The sequence below is a fragment of the Bidens hawaiensis genome, unplaced genomic scaffold (genome assembly GCF_021521415.1).
Source record: "Bidens hawaiensis isolate Kalapana, Puna unplaced genomic scaffold, B.hawaiensis_p1.1 tig00049986_1, whole genome shotgun sequence".
In the NCBI taxonomy this organism is placed as follows: Eukaryota; Viridiplantae; Streptophyta; class Magnoliopsida; order Asterales; family Asteraceae; genus Bidens; species Bidens hawaiensis.
The window spans coordinates 94,393-100,392 of NW_027498965.1; the positions used below are offsets into that span (position 1 = coordinate 94,393).

At 35.2% G+C, this 6,000-nt stretch overlaps 1 pseudogene; it reads right to left on the minus strand.

Moving 5' to 3' along the window:
* Positions 1 to 3,668: 3,668 nt before the first annotated feature.
* On the minus strand, positions 3,669 to 5,424 carry LOC143598368 (glycoprotein 3-alpha-L-fucosyltransferase A-like; annotated as a pseudogene).
* Between the last annotated feature and the right edge of the window lie 576 nt (positions 5,425 to 6,000).

Consider the following 6,000-nt stretch of genomic DNA (forward strand, 5'->3'; position numbering starts at 1 on the left):
AAAGAGGCAGGCCCCAGGGGGTTCGCGGGACATGTGTGGCGTTTAGGGCATGGGGAATGGTGAAAAGAGCCGTTGAAAGCTTAAATGAGCCGTTGGCTCTTAAATTTTAAAAAAATTTTTTTTTTCTACTCCTATATATTACCCATTTTATACAACACTTTAACACAACTTCAAAAAACACCAAACTTACCCATTTCTTTATACAACACTTCCTATATATTACCCATTTCTTTCAATTTTTTTAAAATCCTATATAATACCCCTAAATCAACCCATTTTTACCATATCAAACACAACTTCAATCTCCAAACAACCCAATCAACCCATTTTTACCATATCAAACACAACTTCAATCTCCAAACAACCCATCGTCCCATTTTTTTTTTTAAAATAATGTCGTCGTACTCGTCTGATTCCGACTCCTCCGAAGAGGATGATTTGCTTCTTCATGTAGGGGAGTTTTGACCGCAGCCGTGGTAAATCTCTTGCAAAATCAAGCCCATCAACCCCGACTCCCGAGGGTTAGAGCACCACCTCGTGATCGTGATCGATCGGGTGCTAACGATACTTTGATGAGGCATTATTTTAGCCCTCAACCGGTATACGCGGAGTCGGATTTTCGAACTCGTTTTCGAATGAGCAGGCAATTGTTCACGCGTATAGCGAGTGATTTAGAGGCACGGTATCCCTTTTTCCAACAAAGGGAGGATGCTAGGGGTCTTCCCGGTTTTACCCCTCTTCAAAAATGCACGGCTGCTATCCGTCAATTAGCGTACGGCATCTCGTCGGACGCTTTGGATGAGTATTTACAGATGTCGAAAAGGGTTGCACGTGAATCCCTTCATTTTTTCTGCCAAGGTAAAAAACATTAATTTTACTTTTTATTAAATATTTATTACATTTTTTAATATATATTGTACGTAGGAGTCATATCGACTTACGCTCGGAGATATCTGCGTAAACCTACAACGTATGACATCCAACGCATATATGAGGTGCACGCAGAAAAACATGGTTTTCCTGGGATGCTAGGTAGCATCGATTGTACGCATGTTGGATGGGCTATGTGTCCAACGGCCTGGCGAGGTCAGTTCCACCGTGGTGATCATGAAGGGCCGACCCTCATACTTGAGGCGGCGGTGTCACAGGATCTTTGGTTTTGGCATGCTTTTTTTGGTGTTGCTGGGTCAAATAACGACCTTAATGTTATCGATCAGTCACATTTGATCAACGACCTTATCGACGGGGTTGAACCACCTCAATCTTTTGTTGCAAATGAAGAACTCTTCAAGTACGGGTACTATCTGGTCGATGGTATTTACAACGAATGGGCTGTGTTAGTTCAAGCTTTTACAGATCCAGTCGCCGACAAACGGAAGTATTTTACGAAGAAGCAAGAGTCTGCTAGAAAAGATATTGAAAGAGCTTTTGGAGCTATAAAAAAACAATATTATGTTTTGGCGAACCCGATACGTTATTGGACTCGGGAGAGGATAATGGACGTCGTCTACACGTGTCTTATCCTACACAACATGACGTTAGAAGACGAGGGCAAAGCTATATGCCAAAACTACCAAGGTGACATTCCGCCACAACCGTCCACAATCAGTGATCAACAAAAACTTCATAACATAGCAAATATCAAGAGCCGTGAGATACACGGGGATCTTCGACATGAGTTGGTTGAACATTTGTGGGCGAGGCGACCAGAGGATCTTGTATTAGATTAGTTTTATTATTAAATATTATTGTTTGTTTAATTTTTAGTATGTTTTTTTTTATTATATGAATTTTCAAAAAAATGTGTGTTTTTTTAAATAATTTTTGAGTTTTTTTAATAATACGTTTTTTTATTACATTTAAAAAATAATAAAAAAAAAACCGCTCGCGCCCCCTCTCGCGCCCCCTCCACACCATGTCCCGGGGCGCGAGCACCACTACCAACACCCATCTTATCAACTTTCTCTCTCTGCCACACGTCACAATATTATTGGCTGGCGCCCCCACTCGCGCCCCCTCTCGCGCCCCCCACACCCTCAGCCTAATAGTAAGGGCATTCAACTGTTAACACCTAGGTCTAATAAACAATACATTTTTTTAGAACGACAAACACACAACCCCATTAATCATACTTTCAAATTTACACTATTGTCCATCATGGATTTGAACCCTTAAACACATGGGGATGACACATTTATGCGCGCACGTTACTAAGCAACAAACCCTATGGTTAATGCATTATTACTTCCCAATTCCCATTTACTACTCACATCTCTCCACCTCGTTTATTACGTCTCTCTCCCTCACTTATCACGATATACTCTGATACTTTATCCGAGAGTTAGAAGAGCTCCCGAGTTATTTATGCAATCCAAAAGATAAAATCCTAGCCTCATATTCATTCTCTCCATTATTGAAGACTGTGTTATAGTAAGTGATAGTGAAAGTAATGTAATGTATTGATTTTACGTAGACAAGATGAGTTTCACTATCACTAAACACATGTAATGGTAAATGATGGTGAGTGTTTTTCTTTTACTTTTAATGTATTTTATAATTAATATTATTTATTTTTTAAACGATTACTTGTCATCTAAAAGTCAGTTCAAGCACATGTCAATCGCTTAAATGACCAATGATAAGCCTTTTTAAAGACAATTTTGTTTTTGTTAAAATTTGTCATACTTTCAAGAGAGAGAAATATGTCTGTGTTAGTTTTTTATAAATCAAAACTAACTAGCAAAAGTTATTTGAAAAAAAATCAAAATAAGTTTTATGTTAAATAATATAAAATAAATAAAATAGGTATTCTTTGATTGACCAAAAAATTAAAAAAAAAAATAGAATCAAATTGACATCAAATTAAGCCCTCGCTCACCCTCATGAGTTGGCTCATGGTCAAGCTAATGACCAAGGTCCAAGGATGGTCGGCTAGGCGTGTCCTGGTCGTGATGTCTAAGTGGCCACACTTCATCTTACGATCACGTAACGTATCACATGGGCTAATAGAATCAAATTCTCACTCTTTAAGAACTTTTTTTAACAATCAATCTTATTGAGTAAATAACAGCTAGACTAGCAAGAAGCTTAGATTAGATACAACATTACACCCTGGCTCTAAGAACTACTATCACTAGAGATTAAATTGCCTTCAATTAATTTTTATCATTTTAAATTGTTTAAAAGTATACCTTACAAAAAGAAGTTAAAAACAGACCTTTATATCATCACTACATCAAATTTATAAACATCTTTAACAAAATATTCTTACCAATAGTAAAAACAGATGGCTTCAACAATACATAATATAAAATAAACAAGAATGTTAACAAAACCATATCCAACCTATGGCCAGTCTGACCCAATCTCGATCTTAGCCAGGCTCAGGCTTGATACTTAACCGGTTTCAAGACCTAACCGACGGAAAACCGGTTTCGGTCCTTAACTGACTTGAGGTTTTTAATCGTTAAAACTCGAATACCACAAATTTACATAACAAATAGTAGAAAATGACAAGAAAACAAAACACATTTAAGAGTTTCATATTCATTTTCATATTCATCTATCCTCCCTCATCACTCATACTATTTGCTACCAGAAAAACACTATCAAACCGTACTAAAAATAAGCTCAAAAGTCGCTAGTGACGTTTACAGATTATGTTGCACTCAGTTACACGAAAATACCTCAAACTTTGCACACGGATTGCTTATTATGTGGCTCATAAACGCGAGTACCAGTTCTGAAACTAAATGTGTATAAAGCTTGCCTTTGTGTCATGCCAACCGGGTATATTTTGTAAACTTTGAGGGCATTTTTGTCACCTCTTATACTTTCGGGCCTTTCGTTTCTCCAAATAGGTTCGTGATTTAGAGATTTGAATTTCTGCAAAACAGCTGTTTCTAAAGCTTCCATGGTCAAGTTTCCAGACCTGCCATTAATGACCAAAAAGAAATTTCAGTTTTTATAATTAAAAATATCTTATAAAAATAGATTTTAATTTACCTTAGAAAAACAGACTCCATCTCGAATCTCCTCTTTCTCTTACATAGACGTGATATACAGTTTGAGCACCTCGTTCACACTTGCAAGGGCGTTTGAGAGATAACGAACTTTCTTCTTTCTCACGGATTTTTGTTGCTAGAAAAATGCATAATCGACAAGAAGAATGAACTGCAGCCATATCAACAAGGGCCTTGAAAGAATCAGAGGGCCCTTCATATTTCCATCTGTAAAAGACGTATGTTATAACTTGAAAAAAACTACAAATTCTTAAATGTATTATGATGATGAACGACTCGCCTTAGTGATTGATTGTAGGCAATGGGATCATCTGCAAGATGTTTCATGGTTTTTGCAACTAATTCGATATCCTTTAATTCCTTAATATGTAATATAGAACCCGGTGCAGGAGCAAAATCTTGAATATTTGGAGCACCAACAACAACGGGAATAGATCCTGCAAATTACAATTTATCTTTAATCAATTATCATGCATTATTAGAAAAAAAAATATTTAGTCTAAAATTGTTACAAATCTCTAATATTGCCAACTAGCAACCAACATCATTTTAATTAATTTTAAACGTAATTTGCTAGGTAGGTATTTTTAGCCTAAAATAGAGAAATGAGAATCATATAAATATTATGAGATCTATCATCTATGTACCTGCAACAAGGGACTGAAAGAATTTTTCAGTGACATAGTCTTCTTCATTGGAATTTTCAAAAGCCAACTAAATTTGTAACGCTTCAATGCTTCAACTTTGTTCACTGCCAAGAAATGAAAAAAAAAAAAATCATTATCAAAAATTCAAAATGAGTTTAGTTGACTAAGTCACTAAACATAATTCAAAAAAACCAGTTTTATAGTAAACAAAACAAAACAGCAAAACAGTGATATATGTACCTGATTTTCTTTTAGGATTTATATAAAAAATATCGTTCTAAATTTCATAAAATCATATTTACCCTTTTAAAACACTAAAATTTCTCTCACACACACAATTGAAAAGTGTGTGTGTGTGACACACACACACACACACTTTTCATATACACTTTTTTCTATATATATCGTGTATATTGTTTTTTGAATGCTGTGAATAATAAATCTTTTCCCCAAATCTCTTATTACTGATTACAAAAACCAAAAAGACCTATATGCTTACCATTCCCATCACGGTTACGGTGACAACCACCATAAGAGTCAATTGCGATGTTTGACTTTTCAAGTCCTTCAAGGGCTTGTAAACGGAAATTACGAGCAGCACAATTTGAAATAAATGCTGCTGCCAATGCTTTTTCAGATTTGGGCTGAACTGGGCCCATTATATCATACTCGGCCCATGAAAAATAACCAACAGGAACATCTGAGGAGAGACTGATTGTCATAACAATGCTGTATCCTTTTCTGAAACATGATAAATTTTATTAATCACATAAAACAAAAGGGTAACATTTGTATACTACTCCCACGTGTTTACTATATACAAACTGCTTGAAATAGAAACTAAGTTCGTTTTTGCTGATCATTCAAAATTTGCTGAAATGGTCTTATTTGCCATTTATTATATATGTATATGCCAAGTGGTATCTGATGTAGCGTCTAATAAGTAATTTGTAGTGGCAATTTCATGTCTTTGCAAAAGTTGGAAGTTAATACATGTCAAAAACATGCTGTAGATGCATTGTAATTTCCAACTTTTGCAAGAACATGGATCAAATTCTGCCTTAAATTTAAATATAAAATTTTTGAAAATATATTAACTTATCAAAGTTGTATAAAAATTTTATTTTTAGTTATTCACATTAGCACTTTTGCATATGTAGTATATGCATGTCATGTAATCAAGCAGTTCCACATCACATCAGCAATTTACAGATAAAATCAAACAACTGACAAAGATTGTTACTAGATGACAGTTAGATGGTTACCAAAACACATCACCTTCAACATTAGTGCTGTCTTTTAACTTAAATTTAATTAAAAAACTAATGTTA